The 21687-nt window shown below is 43.0% G+C and overlaps 3 long non-coding RNA genes and 3 other non-coding genes across 11 annotated transcripts; all 6 read right to left on the reverse strand.

Moving 5' to 3' along the window:
• Window positions 1-1294: 1294 nt before the first annotated feature.
• Window positions 1295-7252, reverse strand: LOC144995154 (uncharacterized). 3 transcript variants are annotated; one of them, XR_013658809.1, is made up of 5 exons: window positions 6873-7252; window positions 5730-5807; window positions 5230-5469; window positions 5074-5154; window positions 1295-3484 (listed from the first exon to the last, which is right to left on the reverse strand). It is a non-coding gene; the product is annotated as an uncharacterized LOC144995154 (long non-coding RNA). The 3 variants fall into 3 exon arrangements; XR_013658810.1 differs by having other exon boundaries at window positions 1295-1554; window positions 5230-5302; window positions 6873-7084; XR_013658808.1 differs by having other exon boundaries at window positions 3217-3484; window positions 5230-5302; window positions 6873-7084.
• On the reverse strand, window positions 4719-4824 carry LOC144995702 (U6 spliceosomal RNA). The gene has a single exon (XR_013659213.1). It is a non-coding gene; the product is annotated as a U6 spliceosomal RNA (small nuclear RNA).
• Window positions 7253-8546: 1294 nt separating the features above from the next.
• On the reverse strand, window positions 8547-14508 carry LOC144995153 (uncharacterized). 2 transcript variants are annotated; one of them, XR_013658807.1, is made up of 5 exons: window positions 14125-14508; window positions 12982-13059; window positions 12482-12721; window positions 12326-12406; window positions 8547-10736 (listed from the first exon to the last, which is right to left on the reverse strand). It is a non-coding gene; the product is annotated as an uncharacterized LOC144995153 (long non-coding RNA). The 2 variants fall into 2 exon arrangements; XR_013658806.1 differs by having other exon boundaries at window positions 10469-10736; window positions 12482-12554; window positions 14125-14336.
• LOC144995717 (U6 spliceosomal RNA) lies at window positions 11971-12076 on the reverse strand. Its single transcript, XR_013659226.1, has one exon. It is a non-coding gene; the product is annotated as a U6 spliceosomal RNA (small nuclear RNA).
• Window positions 14509-15802: 1294 nt separating the features above from the next.
• LOC144995155 (uncharacterized) lies at window positions 15803-21592 on the reverse strand. 3 transcript variants are annotated; one of them, XR_013658813.1, is made up of 5 exons: window positions 21381-21592; window positions 20238-20315; window positions 19738-19810; window positions 19582-19662; window positions 15803-16062 (listed from the first exon to the last, which is right to left on the reverse strand). It is a non-coding gene; the product is annotated as an uncharacterized LOC144995155 (long non-coding RNA). The 3 variants fall into 3 exon arrangements; XR_013658812.1 differs by having other exon boundaries at window positions 15803-17992; window positions 19738-19977; XR_013658811.1 differs by lacking the exon at window positions 15803-16062 and adding an exon at window positions 17725-17992.
• LOC144995712 (U6 spliceosomal RNA) lies at window positions 19227-19332 on the reverse strand. The gene has a single exon (XR_013659222.1). It is a non-coding gene; the product is annotated as a U6 spliceosomal RNA (small nuclear RNA).
• Window positions 21593-21687: the final 95 nt, after the last annotated feature.

Raw genomic sequence — 21687 nt, forward strand, 5'->3', positions numbered from 1 at the left:
AACCTTTGAACCTGATTGATGAACTCTTTCTTTGCTTCAGAACCATCATGTTGTGGATTAGCTTTCAAAGTACAGCGTCTGTTAAAAATCTGTTCTATTTTTATTGATTCTCAAAGTTAGAATCTTGAACAGTTCTTCTTCCTCACATCCTGCACTTTAAAATGTGTCAATAAGCTACATTTAGTGTCAAACCTACATAAAATGTTGATTTTGCACAAATCGTTACAGCTTCAAGAAAAACTGCAGAACACGAAATGTCTGTGAAATTGTATCTATTTTTCAATCCAATAAACTTTTATCACCTTTCAGTCTTTTGTTTCCTATTCTTCCTCCACACGTTTCCTACTGACAGCTGCACATTATAGGAGACACCAGCATTGCATGTGTGGCCACACCTTCTGATGGAAAATGTGTCCATGATGGAGGCCCTCTCTAAAATACAGAAGCTGCTGCTTCGGCTTTCTTCCTCTTCTGATGATGAGGATGATAGCAGGAGCAGCTTCTCTGACTTCAGTATCTTCTAGTCGCAGTGTTGTCCCACCTGAACAGAAGACAGTCCTATAGTCCTGTATGGACTCTCCAAGGTCCTCCCCCCAGCTCATCTACGTGGATCACGACTGCTGCTGCGGCAGAGACGGCGTGTCCAAGACATCTGCCTTGTTTTGGGTACCAACTCAGATTCACTATGTTTGCACTACTGCTGACACAGTTCAGTCCTAAAGGTCTCTCAACGTTTGTCTTGTAGGAGTGGGGGCAGCTGCCTGGTGGTTCGACTTGACATTTGGTACCTGATGCGCCGCTTTGCCTCAGGTGTCACCACTGAGAGCCACCAGCTCCATCCCACCTTCATGAGGCAGCTGTCTCACTGCATCTTCCAGGTGGACCCCGGAGGAGCCCGCCGTCTGACTCAGGCTAAGCGGTCCCAGCTGGAGGGGGAGCACGGGATGGAAGGGGACAGAAGGAGGAAAGCGGCAGAAGCACCAGAGGAAGGCCTTCCACCAGCCACAAAAGTCCGCCGACAGGTTGTGCAGTACACCTGCAGAAAGTGTGGCCAGCCCAAAAGGCTAGACACTGGCCACACACGCATGTCTGGGCTGTCGTACTGCGCAAGTGTGGGCGGGAAAAGTGTGGAGGAGCGGAGGGAACAGATGAAATGGGAACAGGAACAATGAAGACCTTCAAAAATATATCTATATTTTTTTATTTCACACATAAATATTTTTTGTTGCAAAGCTTGTGTTATTTAGTTTTATTAAACAGGTAGTACTTTGGCTAAAAATGAGTTTCCATGAAGGTTTGTCACAACATAGTTTATTGAAACAGAACAGGATGTGAAGAAGAACTCTAACTTGTAATTTATGGAATGAATAAACATAAAACTTTGCAATAAATCTAGACAGATGAGCTGCATTTCCAAACTATAAATGATGTTTCTTTAGCAAAACACCAGCAGAGATGAAAACATCTGATTAACACTAAAAAAAGAGTCTTCCTGAGGAATTGTAGCTCCATCTTCTCTCATCCCTTCAGGCAGCTTCAGGTTGCTGAATAAATCTGAAAAAGAAGCACAAACAACACAAATTGTTCACACAGAACAACACAAACTGTTCACACAAAGGCTTCACATCACTTTGAGGCTCTGATTGTGTCTTAGGCCAGACAAGGCAGCTCAATCCAACACCTGTCACCCTCAGAGTTACATCACGTGTCCCTTTAATTCACACTTTTTCACCACTGAAATCATTTCAGACAACTTTGTGATAATTTTACACATGTTTCTGTAAATTGACACAATTGTAATGTCTTTTGTTGTGATTGCCCAAGGCGGGGCTCGAACTCACGAGCTCGTGCACGGCAGCAAGAGGCCCGTCTTCTCCCCTCTTCCCCCCACAGAGAAGAATGAGCAACATCCGCCGCGCCCACTTTTCTCTGTTCCGATTGTTCCAATTTCTCAACCAATCAGATGGCAGCATTTGTTCCAATTTCAAGTATCAAACTTTGGGCGTCCAATCAGAGAGCCGGATTTGTTCCAATTTCTCGATCCCGCCCCCCGGCTTTTACTGTCATGCCTGCCGTCTTCCTGGTTGGACGTAAGTGCTGTTTTTCCTTTGATTTAACGAGAAATCGACGGGTTGAAGTGCTGAAATGATATTGATGTGTTGTGGAAAAGTTTCTTCCCTTTTCTGTGGCGTGTTTTTGGTAAAAGATGCTCTAATAGATTGTAAAACTGTGGCTTTCTGTTTTGTTTTCTCTCTTTCTGGACCCTTAATTGTATGTGGTTCACATTCTGGGTAAGTTATGTCAACATATGCCGATGCACGGATTATAAAACGATTATAAGGCTGCAAATAAGATTCTAGGGCTCATTTCACGACTTTTAAAGGTTTATAAAGGAAGAATGGTGGACCTGCAATGATGCTTTCCTCTGGAAGGACTTTTTAGACCCACAAGGAGGAAGAACTCTTCCTTTCCTGGGAAGGAGAGTCTCCCACAGTTCTGTGGAACCCCAGGCTGATGGCTCAGACTGGACTTCAGCTGTTTCTGCTGAACCAGAGGACCCTGTCACAGTGGTGAGAGCTCCAACTTCTGCAGTCTGTATCTTGTATCTGTTCCTAAAATCCCAGCACCTCTCTGTGTCTCCAGGTTCTCCAGTCGGCAAAAAAATGGGAGAGGGCTGTGCAGGAGCAGGAAGCTGGAGTCCTTCCTGCTGCTGCCGCTGCTGTTTCCCTGCAGCTAAAGGGCTGTCATTGGTTCAGGTGGGACAGCCCTACGACGACAAGATGCCAGAGGAGAAGACGCCTCTGCAGCAACACGTTCCAATGATGAATCCTAGCCGCCCCTGAGGCTCCACCACCATCACCTCCTCCTCCTCCTGAGCGTGTGCCCAGGACCACCGCCTTCAGGAGGAGGAAAGTGTTGGAGGCAGCAGCTGCAGCACCAGAGCAAGACCTTCCAGCAGGGACAGAAGTCCGCCGACAGGTTGTGCAGACCACCTGCAGAAACGGATTTCTGGGACGCCTAACTGCGCAGCTGCAGACGGGAAGAGTGTGGAGGAATGGAGGGAAGAAATGAAAAGATCCAAGGACCATTTAAGACTATTGAAAAACCTATTTTACATGTTATGGATTGAAAAATAAATCAAATGTTGGTAAGGTTGTGTTCTGTTCTTTCATTTGAACAGGTAGGGATTTGGCTAAAAATGAGTTTCCATGAAGGTTTGTCACAACATGGTTTATTGAAACAGAACAGGATGTGAAGAAGAACTCTACAGAAGTCATTCTAACTTATGGAATGAATAAACATAAAACTTTGCAATAAATCTAGACAGATGAGCTGCATTTCCAAACTAGAAATGATGTTTTTTTTTAGCAAAACACCAGCAGAGATGAAAACATCTGATTAACACTAAAAAAAGAGTCTTCCTGAGGAATTGTAGCTCCATCTTCTCTCGTCCCTTCAGGCAGCTTCAGGTTGCTGAATAAATCTGAAAAAGAAGCACAAAACAACACAAACTGTTCACACAGAACAACACAAACTGTTCACACAAAGGCTTCACATCACTTTGAGGCTCTGATTGTGTCTTAGGTCAGACAAGGCAGCTCAGTCCAACACCTGTCACCCTCAGAGTTACATCACGTGTCCCTTTAATTCACACAATGACACTTTTTCACCACTGAAATCATTTCAGACAACTTTGTGATTATTTTACAGAGACGAGTTTTTCCAAAATTGTTCTTTTTCCATTAGGTGAAATTACTGTTGCAAATCCAAATAGCGCAATTTCATAGTCAGCGGAAACGCCGCTGTTAATGATGTTGCCCTTTGACCTCGGGAAGAAACCGCCATCTTGAATTTTCAAAAAAAGCACTTTAGGACCAAAATTTGCTCCAGTACCGAATTTGACAATTTTTTAGCGATCGTCTCGTAACTTCTTGGGCATCATTGTCAAGCTACTGTGGAAAAAATGTCACAATTACAAGTTGAAGATTTGGACCTGGTGTCCGCGTGGCGAGCCAGCAAATGTGGCGCACTGTTATACCTCTTATGTTTTTCAATGGAATGCTGTGAAATTTGAATGCATGCATCCATGGCTGGAACTGAACATAATGAAGAACACTGGATATGGCCATATAAGGAATGTGGGCGCGGTTAGCAAAAAACATCTGTTGCTAAGGACATCCAAAAGTTTACTTTTTCTGATCCGTCTGAAACTGACATTGTTCTGTTCGTTATTCCCTGGCAACCAAAACATAAGATGGTTGCTATGGAGATAAAATCAACAGAAAGCCGCCATTTAAAAAAAGAAAATGTGGATAGTCTATCGACTTATGATATGTAGCTCTTACTAATGGAGCAATGTGTTTTAGTGAGTGAGTTGATGATGCTGATCGCAATGCTAGCACTTTTAGCCACATCAGCATAACTCCCATAGTTACCATGGTTAGTATATGCATTTTTTGGGCGGTGAGGGCGGCTGAGCTGCATGGAGGTGGGCAGCGATAGCGGAGGTGGTGCGTAGAAGCGGGTAGCGCCTACTGGCTATACAATGCCGCTTGCGGCTTTAATTTACATCTACAATTTTGTCTGCTGTGAGTTTTCCTGAAACTTTTACTATGAACTCTATTAAAATTTGTCTGATATTAGCTTGATGTGTCACATTAAGGGCTATGTTTATTAAAACAAGGACACACAGATGGGTGAAATTGTTTTTTAAAAGAGAAAATGAGGAACGCTTCACGAATTTGCGTGTCATCCTTGCGCAGGGGCCATGCTAATCTTCTCTGTATCGTTCCAATTTTAGTAGATGCACTAGAGAACTAGTGCAAGGAGCTCCTCTCTGTCACTTCTTTTTCAACCGCTCTTTCCTTTGCTCTTTACATCCCACAGGTGTGTCCTGACACAACGCTGTGGACTTTATAGGAGGCCACAATCAATAGAAACTCTGGAAAGACAAAATCTTTTGGATGTCATGAAACCACATCTTTTCAGATACAACTTTTCCATTCAATCTTTCACTACATTTGGGTCTGAAATGCTTCATTTATGTTTTTGTTTGTTTGTTTGTTTGTTTACCTCATTGTTCTTCAGAGGCATGCTGGGAGAGAGACGGGGGCTGTGTGATGTCAAACCAGCGTGACTGGATTGCTGGAAACACTGAAACAAAAAGCAGAGTCATTACCCCTCCTCTCCAACCCCAGATGGAGGATCTGTGAACCTTTAACAACCCACCAGCAGCTCCAACCAACCCCCGTGTGCTGATGGTTATACACACAGGGGTGGAGACGCTCTTTAGGACAAGGATCTGTGTGGAGAAAAAGAAAACTGGTCTGATGGCGTCAGACTGACGTCATTCTGCTGCTGTCTTCAAGCAGGAAGCCAGAGCGACGACGACTCGCTGCAGAAAAATCAGCTCAGACGAGAGTCTGTGCTTCTGCTTCCAGCAACAGGACGGACAGAACCCACATGGACCTAAATTCAATAAGAAGAACCCATCAAAGACCAGGATTATACACTTTCATTGGTGCGGAGACGATCCTGAGTGGCTTGCTTCCCTGTTGAGAGCCTGTCGGCTCCTGGTTGAACTAAATTCTGACCATTTCCTGCTTTTTCTCCAATATGCTGCCTCTGAAATTCTTTAAATACATTGTGAGCATCTGTGAGGTAAAATTCTACTTCAAAAATCCTGTTTCTAAACACAAAGATACAGTCATGTTTAATGCAGAAAATACCTGCTGTAGATCTGCCACATGGTGCCGCTGTTTCACCGCTCCACCTGGAGATTCATTACATGGAAGCGTTGCATTCAACTAAAATAAAGAAACGGTGGATCTTCATTATATTTATTCTGTGGAATTTTGTTCCAGTATTTCAAGAACTATAAAGGCAAATAACTTCATTTGCTCATCAAACATATAAGATGAGCTGCAATTAGAAGTTGAGAATGTGTTCGTGTCACAGACACATCCGGTCACCGGTCTGCTTTGTTTTTTTCATACTAACTTTATCCACAAACATGACGTTGGATATAGTTCTATTGACTAGTGTAAACTTTTTATTTGTGTCTGTGGTGAAGCAGAAAACGAGTCACAGCCTGAGTTTACTTCGATGTGAAGCTACAGAGGCAGACGGGGACCGTCAATAAAGTACACCAAAACACCCCAGACAAACAATAGCAGTTTCTCAGTAAGTCAACATAAATAACCTCTAAAACATTACAAGTACTCACTATTGTTCAAACAAACTCCACATAAATCCATACTATTACTTTATTACTGCTTTTCTTAGAGTGAACCAGCGTGTTGGAGTCACCCAAGTTGTAGACGTGTCCTTATCACCTCGCTTTAGGACAACTGCCGTAGTCCTAAAAAAACAGTGATCAAATGATCAAATAACTGGACCTTTTCTACGCGCTTTCTGGCCGTCCAAATGCAGAGAAATTGACGACAAACACCCACAGTCAGCAATAAATAAGAAGTTTAACGTTATTTACTGGAACGGGATGGAAATTTGGTGAAATTAGCGGGCCAGAAACTACTTTCAAATCCGCCATTTATTTAGATTAGAGCTTTGAACGTTAGCAACAATTAAATTTGTTTTTGTTTTCTACTAATAACACATCATTAAACTGTGTTTTCGACAAGACGAGCAACACATCTATTCCGTTATCTCACGAAAGCAGTAGTTATAATCTCGTAATATCGACTTAAATCACTCCAGAAAGTGAACTAATTGAGCAAACACGGCGGCCGTCGTCTTTCGTTTCCCTAAAAGCTTTGAACAATTTCTTTGATCTTAACCGCCACGCATGAGCTGCTCGTCTTCTCATGATTGTCGCATGTGTGAAGCTCAGAAAGCAGAATTCTGCTCCTCACCGTCGTTTGGACTCAGGTTGTTCGGGAGAAGTAGGACACGGAAGCACAAAAGCCGAACCCAGAGCGGTTCTGATCCGAACCTTTCACGCTGGAGTCCAGTAGGTGACTAGTCCGAGACATTCAGGGAACGTCCGAAAAAGAAAATCTCCCTCGAAAAAGTTTAGCAATTTAAAAAACAATAAAGAAAGCACAAGTAGGATTTGGTTTATCTATAAATGGAGACCCCCCCCCCCCAGCACCACCACTATAAAATCTTACTTAAATAAGTAAGATAATAAACAAAAAAATGAGGTTTTTAAAGACAACACAAACACAGTAAAAACATTGATTTCCACCTTTACTGAATGTCTGTGAATCTATCAAGCTTCTGCTTTGTGTTCAACCTTTGAACCTGATTGATGAACTCTTTCTTTGCTTCAGAACCATCATGTTGTGGATTAGCTTTCAAAGTACAGCGTCTGTTAAAAATCTGTTCTATTTTTATTGATTCTCAAAGTTAGAATCTTGAACAGTTCTTCTTCCTCACATCCTGCACTTTAAAATGTGTCAATAAGCTACATTTAGTGTCAAACCTACATAAAATGTTGATTTTGCACAAATCGTTACAGCTTCAAGAAAAACTGCAGAACACGAAATGTCTGTGAAATTGTATCTATTTTTCAATCCAATAAACTTTTATCACCTTTCAGTCTTTTGTTTCCTATTCTTCCTCCACACGTTTCCTACTGACAGCTGCACATTATAGGAGACACCAGCATTGCATGTGTGGCCACACCTTCTGATGGAAAATGTGTCCATGATGGAGGCCCTCTCTAAAATACAGAAGCTGCTGCTTCGGCTTTCTTCCTCTTCTGATGATGAGGATGATAGCAGGAGCAGCTTCTCTGACTTCAGTATCTTCTAGTCGCAGTGTTGTCCCACCTGAACAGAAGACAGTCCTATAGTCCTGTATGGACTCTCCAAGGTCCTCCCCCCAGCTCATCTACGTGGATCACGACTGCTGCTGCGGCAGAGACGGCGTGTCCAAGACATCTGCCTTGTTTTGGGTACCAACTCAGATTCACTATGTTTGCACTACTGCTGACACAGTTCAGTCCTAAAGGTCTCTCAACGTTTGTCTTGTAGGAGTGGGGGCAGCTGCCTGGTGGTTCGACTTGACATTTGGTACCTGATGCGCCGCTTTGCCTCAGGTGTCACCACTGAGAGCCACCAGCTCCATCCCACCTTCATGAGGCAGCTGTCTCACTGCATCTTCCAGGTGGACCCCGGAGGAGCCCGCCGTCTGACTCAGGCTAAGCGGTCCCAGCTGGAGGGGGAGCACGGGATGGAAGGGGACAGAAGGAGGAAAGCGGCAGAAGCACCAGAGGAAGGCCTTCCACCAGCCACAAAAGTCCGCCGACAGGTTGTGCAGTACACCTGCAGAAAGTGTGGCCAGCCCAAAAGGCTAGACACTGGCCACACACGCATGTCTGGGCTGTCGTACTGCGCAAGTGTGGGCGGGAAAAGTGTGGAGGAGCGGAGGGAACAGATGAAATGGGAACAGGAACAATGAAGACCTTCAAAAATATATCTATATTTTTTTATTTCACACATAAATATTTTTTGTTGCAAAGCTTGTGTTATTTAGTTTTATTAAACAGGTAGTACTTTGGCTAAAAATGAGTTTCCATGAAGGTTTGTCACAACATAGTTTATTGAAACAGAACAGGATGTGAAGAAGAACTCTAACTTGTAATTTATGGAATGAATAAACATAAAACTTTGCAATAAATCTAGACAGATGAGCTGCATTTCCAAACTATAAATGATGTTTCTTTAGCAAAACACCAGCAGAGATGAAAACATCTGATTAACACTAAAAAAAGAGTCTTCCTGAGGAATTGTAGCTCCATCTTCTCTCGTCCCTTCAGGCAGCTTCAGGTTGCTGAATAAATCTGAAAAAGAAGCACAAACAACACAAATTGTTCACACAGAACAACACAAACTGTTCACACAAAGGCTTCACATCACTTTGAGGCTCTGATTGTGTCTTAGGCCAGACAAGGCAGCTCAATCCAACACCTGTCACCCTCAGAGTTACATCACGTGTCCCTTTAATTCACACTTTTTCACCACTGAAATCATTTCAGACAACTTTGTGATAATTTTACACATGTTTCTGTAAATTGACACAATTGTAATGTCTTTTGTTGTGATTGCCCAAGGCGGGGCTCGAACTCACGAGCTCGTGCACGGCAGCAAGAGGCCCGTCTTCTCCCCTCTTCCCCCCACAGAGAAGAATGAGCAACATCCGCCGCGCCCACTTTTCTCTGTTCCGATTGTTCCAATTTCTCAACCAATCAGATGGCAGCATTTGTTCCAATTTCAAGTATCAAACTTTGGGCGTCCAATCAGAGAGCCGGATTTGTTCCAATTTCTCGATCCCGCCCCCCGGCTTTTACTGTCATGGCTGCCGTCTTCCTGGTTGGACGTAAGTGCTGTTTTTCCTTTGATTTAACGAGAAATCGACGGGTTGAAGTGCTGAAATGATATTGATGTGTTGTGGAAAAGTTTCTTCCCTTTTCTGTGGCGTGTTTTTGGTAAAAGATGCTCTAATAGATTGTAAAACTGTGGCTTTCTGTTTTGTTTTCTCTCTTTCTGGACCCTTAATTGTATGTGGTTCACATTCTGGGTAAGTTATGTCAACATATGCCGATGCACGGATTATAAAACGATTATAAGGCTGCAAATAAGATTCTAGGGCTCATTTCACGACTTTTAAAGGTTTATAAAGGAAGAATGGTGGACCTGCAATGATGCTTTCCTCTGGAAGGACTTTTTAGACCCACAAGGAGGAAGAACTCTTCCTTTCCTGGGAAGGAGAGTCTCCCACAGTTCTGTGGAACCCCAGGCTGATGGCTCAGACTGGACTTCAGCTGTTTCTGCTGAACCAGAGGACCCTGTCACAGTGGTGAGAGCTCCAACTTCTGCAGTCTGTATCTTGTATCTGTTCCTAAAATCCCAGCACCTCTCTGTGTCTCCAGGTTCTCCAGTCGGCAAAAAAATGGGAGAGGGCTGTGCAGGAGCAGGAAGCTGGAGTCCTTCCTGCTGCTGCCGCTGCTGTTTCCCTGCAGCTAAAGGGCTGTCATTGGTTCAGGTGGGACAGCCCTACGACGACAAGATGCCAGAGGAGAAGACGCCTCTGCAGCAACACGTTCCAATGATGAATCCTAGCCGCCCCTGAGGCTCCACCACCATCACCTCCTCCTCCTCCTGAGCGTGTGCCCAGGACCACCGCCTTCAGGAGGAGGAAAGTGTTGGAGGCAGCAGCTGCAGCACCAGAGCAAGACCTTCCAGCAGGGACAGAAGTCCGCCGACAGGTTGTGCAGACCACCTGCAGAAACGGATTTCTGGGACGCCTAACTGCGCAGCTGCAGACGGGAAGAGTGTGGAGGAATGGAGGGAAGAAATGAAAAGATCCAAGGACCATTTAAGACTATTGAAAAACCTATTTTACATTTTATGGATTGAAAAATAAATCAAATGTTGGTAAGGTTGTGTTCTGTTCTTTCATTTGAACAGGTAGGGATTTGGCTAAAAATGAGTTTCCATGAAGGTTTGTCACAACATGGTTTATTGAAACAGAACAGGATGTGAAGAAGAACTCTACAGAAGTCATTCTAACTTATGGAATGAATAAACATAAAACTTTGCAATAAATCTAGACAGATGAGCTGCATTTCCAAACTAGAAATGATGTTTTTTTTTAGCAAAACACCAGCAGAGATGAAAACATCTGATTAACACTAAAAAAAGAGTCTTCCTGAGGAATTGTAGCTCCATCTTCTCTCGTCCCTTCAGGCAGCTTCAGGTTGCTGAATAAATCTGAAAAAGAAGCACAAAACAACACAAACTGTTCACACAGAACAACACAAACTGTTCACACAAAGGCTTCACATCACTTTGAGGCTCTGATTGTGTCTTAGGTCAGACAAGGCAGCTCAGTCCAACACCTGTCACCCTCAGAGTTACATCACGTGTCCCTTTAATTCACACAATGACACTTTTTCACCACTGAAATCATTTCAGACAACTTTGTGATTATTTTACAGAGACGAGTTTTTCCAAAATTGTTCTTTTTCCATTAGGTGAAATTACTGTTGCAAATCCAAATAGCGCAATTTCATAGTCAGCGGAAACGCCGCTGTTAATGATGTTGCCCTTTGACCTCGGGAAGAAACCGCCATCTTGAATTTTCAAAAAAAGCACTTTAGGACCAAAATTTGCTCCAGTACCGAATTTGACAATTTTTTAGCGATCGTCTCGTAACTTCTTGGGCATCATTGTCAAGCTACTGTGGAAAAAATGTCACAATTACAAGTTGAAGATTTGGACCTGGTGTCCGCGTGGCGAGCCAGCAAATGTGGCGCACTGTTATACCTCTTATGTTTTTCAATGGAATGCTGTGAAATTTGAATGCATGCATCCATGGCTGGAACTGAACATAATGAAGAACACTGGATATGGCCATATAAGGAATGTGGGCGCGGTTAGCAAAAAACATCTGTTGCTAAGGACATCCAAAAGTTTACTTTTTCTGATCCGTCTGAAACTGACATTGTTCTGTTCGTTATTCCCTGGCAACCAAAACATAAGATGGTTGCTATGGAGATAAAATCAACAGAAAGCCGCCATTTAAAAAAAGAAAATGTGGATAGTCTATCGACTTATGATATGTAGCTCTTACTAATGGAGCAATGTGTTTTAGTGAGTGAGTTGATGATGCTGATCGCAATGCTAGCACTTTTAGCCACATCAGCATAACTCCCATAGTTAGCATGGTTAGTATATGCATTTTTTGGGCGGTGAGGGCGGCTGAGCTGCATGGAGGTGGGCAGCGATAGCGGAGGTGGTGCGTAGAAGCGGGTAGCGCCTACTGGCTATACAATGCCGCTTGCGGCTTTAATTTACATCTACAATTTTGTCTGCTGTGAGTTTTCCTGAAACTTTTACTATGAACTCTATTAAAATTTGTCTGATATTAGCTTGATGTGTCACATTAAGGGCTATGTTTATTAAAACAAGGACACACAGATGGGTGAAATTGTTTTTTAAAAGAGAAAATGAGGAACGCTTCACGAATTTGCGTGTCATCCTTGCGCAGGGGCCATGCTAATCTTCTCTGTATCATTCCAATTTTAGTAGATGCACTAGAGAACTAGTGCAAGGAGCTCCTCTCTGTCACTTCTTTTTCAACCGCTCTTTCCTTTGCTCTTTACATCCCACAGGTGTGTCCTGACACAACGCTGTGGACTTTATAGGAGGCCACAATCAATAGAAACTCTGGAAAGACAAAATCTTTTGGATGTCATGAAACCACATCTTTTCAGATACAACTTTTCCATTCAATCTTTCACTACATTTGGGTCTGAAATGCTTCATTTATGTTTTTGTTTGTTTGTTTGTTTGTTTACCTCATTGTTCTTCAGAGGCATGCTGGGAGAGAGACGGGGGCTGTGTGATGTCAAACCAGCGTGACTGGATTGCTGGAAACACTGAAACAAAAAGCAGAGTCATTACCCCTCCTCTCCAACCCCAGATGGAGGATCTGTGAACCTTTAACAACCCACCAGCAGCTCCAACCAACCCCCGTGTGCTGATGGTTATACACACAGGGGTGGAGACGCTCTTTAGGACAAGGATCTGTGTGGAGAAAAAGAAAACTGGTCTGATGGCGTCAGACTGACGTCATTCTGCTGCTGTCTTCAAGCAGGAAGCCAGAGCGACGACGACTCGCTGCAGAAAAATCAGCTCAGACGAGAGTCTGTGCTTCTGCTTCCAGCAACAGGACGGACAGAACCCACATGGACCTAAATTCAATAAGAAGAACCCATCAAAGACCAGGATTATACACTTTCATTGGTGCGGAGACGATCCTGAGTGGCTTGCTTCCCTGTTGAGAGCCTGTCGGCTCCTGGTTGAACTAAATTCTGACCATTTCCTGCTTTTTCTCCAATATGCTGCCTCTGAAATTCTTTAAATACATTGTGAGCATCTGTGAGGTAAAATTCTACTTCAAAAATCCTGTTTCTAAACACAAAGATACAGTCATGTTTAATGCAGAAAATACCTGCTGTAGATCTGCCACATGGTGCCGCTGTTTCACCGCTCCACCTGGAGATTCATTACATGGAAGCGTTGCATTCAACTAAAATAAAGAAACGGTGGATCTTCATTATATTTATTCTGTGGAATTTTGTTCCAGTATTTCAAGAACTATAAAGGCAAATAACTTCATTTGCTCATCAAACATATAAGATGAGCTGCAATTAGAAGTTGAGAATGTGTTCGTGTCACAGACACATCCGGTCACCGGTCTGCTTTGTTTTTTTCATACTAACTTTATCCACAAACATGACGTTGGATATAGTTCTATTGACTAGTGTAAACTTTTTATTTGTGTCTGTGGTGAAGCAGAAAACGAGTCACAGCCTGAGTTTACTTCGATGTGAAGCTACAGAGGCAGACGGGGACCGTCAATAAAGTACACCAAAACACCCCAGACAAACAATAGCAGTTTCTCAGTAAGTCAACATAAATAACCTCTAAAACATTACAAGTACTCACTATTGTTCAAACAAACTCCACATAAATCCATACTATTACTTTATTACTGCTTTTCTTAGAGTGAACCAGCGTGTTGGAGTCACCCAAGTTGTAGACGTGTCCTTATCACCTCGCTTTAGGACAACTGCCGTAGTCCTAAAAAAACAGTGATCAAATGATCAAATAACTGGACCTTTTCTACGCGCTTTCTGGCCGTCCAAATGCAGAGAAATTGACGACAAACACCCACAGTCAGCAATAAATAAGAAGTTTAACGTTATTTACTGGAACGGGATGGAAATTTGGTGAAATTAGCGGGCCAGAAACTACTTTCAAATCCGCCATTTATTTAGATTAGAGCTTTGAACGTTAGCAACAATTAAATTTGTTTTTGTTTTCTACTAATAACACATCATTAAACTGTGTTTTCGACAAGACGAGCAACACATCTATTCCGTTATCTCACGAAAGCAGTAGTTATAATCTCGTAATATCGACTTAAATCACTCCAGAAAGTGAACTAATTGAGCAAACACGGCGGCCGTCGTCTTTCGTTTCCCTAAAAGCTTTGAACAATTTCTTTGATCTTAACCGCCACGCATGAGCTGCTCGTCTTCTCATGATTGTCGCATGTGTGAAGCTCAGAAAGCAGAATTCTGCTCCTCACCGTCGTTTGGACTCAGGTTGTTCGGGAGAAGTAGGACACGGAAGCACAAAAGCCGAACCCAGAGCGGTTCTGATCCGAACCTTTCACGCTGGAGTCCAGTAGGTGACTAGTCCGAGACATTCAGGGAACGTCCGAAAAAGAAAATCTCCCTCGAAAAAGTTTAGCAATTTAAAAAACAATAAAGAAAGCACAAGTAGGATTTGGTTTATCTATAAATGGAGACCCCCCCCCCCCCCCCACCACCACCACTATAAAATCTTACTTAAATAAGTAAGATAATAAACAAAAAAATGAGGTTTTTAAAGACAACACAAACACAGTAAAAACATTGATTTCCACCTTTACTGAATGTCTGTGAATCTATCAAGCTTCTGCTTTGTGTTCAACCTTTGAACCTGATTGATGAACTCTTTCTTTGCTTCAGAACCATCATGTTGTGGATTAGCTTTCAAAGTACAGCGTCTGTTAAAAATCTGTTCTATTTTTATTGATTCTCAAAGTTAGAATCTTGAACAGTTCTTCTTCCTCACATCCTGCACTTTAAAATGTGTCAATAAGCTACATTTAGTGTCAAACCTACATAAAATGTTGATTTTGCACAAATCGTTACAGCTTCAAGAAAAACTGCAGAACACGAAATGTCTGTGAAATTGTATCTATTTTTCAATCCAATAAACTTTTATCACCTTTCAGTCTTTTGTTTCCTATTCTTCCTCCACACGTTTCCTACTGACAGCTGCACATTATAGGAGACACCAGCATTGCATGTGTGGCCACACCTTCTGATGGAAAATGTGTCCATGATGGAGGCCCTCTCTAAAATACAGAAGCTGCTGCTTCGGCTTTCTTCCTCTTCTGATGATGAGGATGATAGCAGGAGCAGCTTCTCTGACTTCAGTATCTTCTAGTCGCAGTGTTGTCCCACCTGAACAGAAGACAGTCCTTTAGTCCTGTATGGACTCTCCAAGGTCCTCCCCCCAGCTCATCTACGTGGATCACGACTGCTGCTGCGGCAGAGACGGCGTGTCCAAGACATCTGCCTTGTTTTGGGTACCAACTCAGATTCACTATGTTTGCACTACTGCTGACACAGTTCAGTCCTAAAGGTCTCTCAACGTTTGTCTTGTAGGAGTGGGGGCAGCTGCCTGGTGGTTCGACTTGACATTTGGTACCTGATGCGCCGCTTTGCCTCAGGTGTCACCACTGAGAGCCACCAGCTCCATCCCACCTTCATGAGGCAGCTGTCTCACTGCATCTTCCAGGTGGACCCCGGAGGAGCCCGCCGTCTGACTCAGGCTAAGCGGTCCCAGCTGGAGGGGGAGCACGGGATGGAAGGGGACAGAAGGAGGAAAGCGGCAGAAGCACCAGAGGAAGGCCTTCCACCAGCCACAAAAGTCCGCCGACAGGTTGTGCAGTACACCTGCAGAAAGTGTGGCCAGCCCAAAAGGCTAGACACTGGCCACACACGCATGTCTGGGCTGTCGTACTGCGCAAGTGTGGGCGGGAAAAGTGTGGAGGAGCGGAGGGAACAGATGAAATGGGAACAGGAACAATGAAGACCTTCAAAAATATATCTATATTTTTTTATTTCACACATAAATATTTTTTGTTGCAAAGCTTGTGTTATTTAGTTTTATTAAACAGGTAGTACTTTGGCTAAAAATGAGTTTCCATGAAGGTTTGTCACAACATAGTTTATTGAAACAGAACAGGATGTGAAGAAGAACTCTAACTTGTAATTTATGGAATGAATAAACATAAAACTTTGCAATAAATCTAGACAGATGAGCTGCATTTCCAAACTATAAATGATGTTTCTTTAGCAAAACACCAGCAGAGATGAAAACATCTGATTAACACTAAAAAAAGAGTCTTCCTGAGGAATTGTAGCTCCATCTTCTCTCATCCCTTCAGGCAGCTTCAGGTTGCTGAATAAATCTGAAAAAGAAGCACAAACAACACAAATTGTTCACACAGAACAACACAAACTGTTCACACAAAGGCTTCACATCACTTTGAGGCTCTGATTGTGTCTTAGGCCAGACAAGGCAGCTCAATCCAACACCTGTCACCCTCAGAGTTACATCACGTGTCCCTTTAATTCACACTTTTTCACCACTGAAATCATTTCAGACAACTTTGTGATAATTTTACACATGTTTCTGTAAATTGACACAATTGTAATGTCTTTTGTTGTGATTGCCCAAGGCGGGGCTCGAACTCACGAGCTCGTGCACGGCAGCAAGAGGCCCGTCTTCTCCCCTCTTCCCCCCACAGAGAAGAATGAGCAACATCCGCCGCGCCCACTTTTCTCTGTTCCGATTGTTCCAATTTCTCAACCAATCAGATGGCAGCATTTGTTCCAATTTCAAGTATCAAACTTTGGGCGTCCAATCAGAGAGCCGGATTTGTTCCAATTTCTCGATCCCGCCCCCCGGCTTTTACTGTCATGCCTGCCGTCTTCCTGGTTGGACGTAAGTGCTGTTTTTCCTTTGATTTAACGAGAAATCGACGGGTTGAAGTGCTGAAATGATATTGATGTGTTGTGGAAAAGTTTCTTCCCTTTTCTGTGGCGTGTTTTTGGTAAAAGATGCTCTAATAGATTGTAAAACTGTGGCTTTCTGTTTTGTTTTCTCTCTTTCTGGACCCTTAATTGTATGTGGTTCACATTCTGGGTAAGTTATGTCAACATATGCCGATGCACGGATTATAAAACGATTATAAGGCTGCAAATAAGATTCTAGGGCTCATTTCACGACTTTTAAAGGTTTATAAAGGAAGAATGGTGGACCTGCAATGATGCTTTCCTCTGGAAGGACTTTTTAGACCCACAAGGAGGAAGAACTCTTCCTTTCCTGGGAAGGAGAGTCTCCCACAGTTCTGTGGAACCCCAGGCTGATGGCTCAGACTGGACTTCAGCTGTTTCTGCTGAACCAGAGGACCCTGTCACAGTGGTGAGAGCTCCAACTTCTGCAGTCTGTATCTTGTATCTGTTCCTAAAATCCCAGCACCTCTCTGTGTCTCCAGGTTCTCCAGTCGGCAAAAAAATGGGAGAGGGCTGTGCAGGAGCAGGAAGCTGGAGTCCTTCCTGCTGCTGCCGCTGCTGTTTCCCTGCAGCTAAAGGGCTGTCATTGGTTCAGGTGGGACAGCCCTACGACGACAAGATGCCAGAGGAGAAGACGCCTCTGCAGCAACACGTTCCAATGATGAATCCTAGCCGCCCCTGAGGCTCCACCACCATCACCTCCTCCTCCTCCTGAGCGTGTGCCCAGGACCACCGCCTTCAGGAGGAGGAAAGTGTTGGAGGCAGCAGCTGCAGCACCAGAGCAAGACCTTCCAGCAGGGACAGAAGTCCGCCGACAGGTTGTGCAGACCACCTGCAGAAACGGATTTCTGGGACGCCTAACTGCGCAGCTGCAGACGGGAAGAGTGTGGAGGAATGGAGGGAAGAAATGAAAAGATCCAAGGACCATTTAAGACTATTGAAAAACCTATTTTACATTTTATGGATTGAAAAATAAATCAAATGTTGGTAAGGTTGTGTTCTGTTCTTTCATTTGAACAGGTAGGGATTTGGCTAAAAATGAGTTTCCATGAAGGTTTGTCACAACATGGTTTATTGAAACAGAACAGGATGTGAAGAAGAACTCTACAGAAGTCATTCTAACTTATGGAATGAATAAACATAAAACTTTGCAATAAATCTAGACAGATGAGCTGCATTTCCAAACTAGAAATGATGTTTTTTTTTAGCAAAACACCAGCAGAGATGAAAACATCTGATTAACACTAAAAAAAGAGTCTTCCTGAGGAATTGTAGCTCCATCTTCTCTCGTCCCTTCAGGCAGCTTCAGGTTGCTGAATAAATCTGAAAAAGAAGCACAAAACAACACAAACTGTTCACACAGAACAACACAAACTGTTCACACAAAGGCTTCACATCACTTTGAGGCTCTGATTGTGTCTTAGGTCAGACAAGGCAGCTCAGTCCAACACCTGTCACCCTCAGAGTTACATCACGTGTCCCTTTAATTCACACAATGACACTTTTTCACCACTGAAATCATTTCAGACAACTTTGTGATTATTTTACAGAGACGAGTTTTTCCAAAATTGTTCTTTTTCCATTAGGTGAAATTACTGTTGCAAATCCAAATAGCGCAATTTCATAGTCAGCGGAAACGCCGCTGTTAATGATGTTGCCCTTTGACCTCGGGAAGAAACCGCCATCTTGAATTTTCAAAAAAAGCACTTTAGGACCAAAATTTGCTCCAGTACCGAATTTGACAATTTTTTAGCGATCGTCTCGTAACTTCTTGGGCATCATTGTCAAGCTACTGTGGAAAAAATGTCACAATTACAAGTTGAAGATTTGGACCTGGTGTCCGCGTGGCGAGCCAGCAAATGTGGCGCACTGTTATACCTCTTATGTTTTTCAATGGAATGCTGTGAAATTTGAATGCATGCATCCATGGCTGGAACTGAACATAATGAAGAACACTGGATATGGCCATATAAGGAATGTGGGCGCGGTTAGCAAAAAACATCTGTTGCTAAGGACATCCAAAAGTTTACTTTTTCTGATCCGTCTGAAACTGACATTGTTCTGTTCGTTATTCCCTGGCAACCAAAACATAAGATGGTTGCTATGGAGATAAAATCAACAGAAAGCCGCCATTTAAAAAAAGAAAATGTGGATAGTCTATCGACTTATGATATGTAGCTCTTACTAATGGAGCAATGTGTTTTAGTGAGTGAGTTGATGATGCTGATCGCAATGCTAGCACTTTTAGCCACATCAGCATAACTCCCATAGTTAGCATGGTTAGTATATGCATTTTTTGGGCGGTGAGGGCGGCTGAGCTGCATGGAGGTGGGCAGCGATAGCGGAGGTGGTGCGTAGAAGCGGGTAGCGCCTACTGGCTATACAATGCCGCTTGCGGCTTTAATTTACATCTACAATTTTGTCTGCTGTGAGTTTTCCTGAAACTTTTACTATGAACTCTATTAAAATTTGTCTGATATTAGCTTGATGTGTCACATTAAGGGCTATGTTTATTAAAACAAGGACACACAGATGGGTGAAATTGTTTTTTAAAAGAGAAAATGAGGAATGCTTCACGAATGTGCGTGTCATCCTTGCGCAGGGGCCATGCTAATCTTCTCTGTATCGTTCCAATTTTAGTAGATGCACTAGAGAACTAGTGCAAGGAGCTCCTCTCTGTCACTTCTTTTTCAACCGCTCTTTCCTTTGCTCTTTACATCCCACAGGTGTGTCCTGACACAACGCTGTGGACTTTATAGGAGGCCACAATCAATAGAAACTCTGGAAAGACAAAATCTTTTGGATGTCATGAAACCACATCTTTTCAGATACAACTTTTCCATTCAATCTTTCACTACATTTGGGTCTGAAATGCTTCATTTATGTTTTTGTTTGTTTGTTTGTTTGTTTACCTCATTGTTCTTCAGAGGCATGCTGGGAGAGAGACGGGGGCTGTGTGATGTCAAACCAGCGTGACTGGATTGCTGGAAACACTGAAACAAAAAGCAGAGTCATTACCCCTCCTCTCCAACCCCAGATGGAGGATCTGTGAACCTTTAACAACCCACCAGCAGCTCCAACCAACCCCCGTGTGCTGATGGTTATACACACAGGGGTGGAGACGCTCTTTAGGACAAGGATCTGTGTGGAGAAAAAGAAAACTGGTCTGATGGCGTCAGACTGACGTCATTCTGCTGCTGTCTTCAAGCAGGAAGCCAGAGCGACGACGACTCGCTGCAGAAAAATCAGCTCAGACGAGAGTCTGTGCTTCTGCTTCCAGCAACAGGACGGACAGAACCCACATGGACCTAAATTCAATAAGAAGAACCCATCAAAGACCAGGATTATACACTTTCATTGGTGCGGAGACGATCCTGAGTGGCTTGCTTCCCTGTTGAGAGCCTGTCGGCTCCTGGTTGAACTAAATTCTGACCATTTCCTGCTTTTTCTCCAATATGCTGCCTCTGAAATTCTTTAAATACATTGTGAGCATCTGTGAGGTAAAATTCTACTTCAAAAATCCTGTTTCTAAACACAAAGATCCAGTCATGTTTAATGCAGAAAATACCTGCTGTAGATCTGCCACATGGTGCCGCTGTTTCACCGCTCCACCTGGAGATTCATTACATGGAAGCGTTGCATTCAACTAAAATAAAGAAACGGTGGATCTTCATTATATTTATTCTGTGGAATTTTGTTCCAGTATTTCAAGAACTATAAAGGCAAATAACTTCATTTGCTCATCAAACATATAAGATGAGCTGCAATTAGAAGTTGAGAATGTGTTCGTGTCACAGACACATCCGGTCACCGGTCTGCTTTGTTTTTTTCATACTAACTTTATCCACAAACATGACGTTGGATATAGTTCTATTGACTAGTGTAAACTTTTTATTTGTGTCTGTGGTGAAGCAGAAAACGAGTCACAGCCTGAGTTTACTTCGATGTGAAGCTACAGAGGCAGACGGGGACCGTCAATAAAGTACACCAAAACACCCCAGACAAACAATAGCAGTTTCTCAGTAAGTCAACATAAATAACCTCTAAAACATTACAAGTACTCACTATTGTTCAAACAAACTCCACATAAATCCATACTATTACTTTATTACTGCTTTTCTTAGAGTGAACCAGCGTGTTGGAGTCACCCAAGTTGTAGACGTGTCCTTATCACCTCGCTTTAGGACAACTGCCGTAGTCCTAAAAAAACAGTGATCAAATGATCAAATAACTGGACCTTTTCTACGCGCTTTCTGGCCGTCCAAATGCAGAGAAATTGACGACAAACACCCACAGTCAGCAATAAATAAGAAGTTTAACGTTATTTACTGGAACGGAATGGAAATTTGGTGAAATTAGCGGGCCAGAAACTACTTTCAAATCCGCCATTTATTTAGATTAGAGCTTTGAACGTTAGCAACAATTAAATTTGTTTTTGTTTTCTACTAATAACACATCATTAAACTGTGTTTTCGACAAGACGAGCAACACATCTATTCCGTTATCTCACGAAAGCAGTAGTTATAATCTCGTAATATCGACTTAAATCACTCCAGAAAGTGAACTAATTGAGCAAACACGGCGGCCGTCGTCTTTCGTTTCCCTAAAAGCTTTGAACAATTTCTTTGATCTTAACCGCCACGCATGAGCTGCTCGTCTTCTCATGATTGTCGCATGTGTGAAGCTCAGAAAGCAGAATTCTGCTCCTCACCGTCGTTTGGACTCAGGTTGTTCGGGAGAAGTAGGACACGGAAGCACAAAAGCCGAACCCAGAGCGGTTCTGATCCGAACCTTTCACGCTGGAGTCCAGTAGGTGACTAGTCCGAGACATTCAGGGAACGTCCGAAAAAGAAAATCTCCCTCGAAAAAGTTTAGCAATTTAAAAAACAATAAAGAAAGCACAAGTAGGATTTGGTTTATCTATAAATGGAGACCCCCCCCCCCCCACCACCACTATAAAATCTTACTTAAATAAGTAAGATAATAAACAAAAAAATGAGGTTTTTAAAGACAACACA

The sequence above is a fragment of the Oryzias latipes genome, chromosome 11 (assembly GCF_053564925.1).
Source record: "Oryzias latipes strain Hd-rR chromosome 11, Olatipes_Hd-rR_3.1".
Lineage (NCBI taxonomy): Eukaryota > Metazoa > Chordata > Actinopteri > Beloniformes > Adrianichthyidae > Oryzias > Oryzias latipes.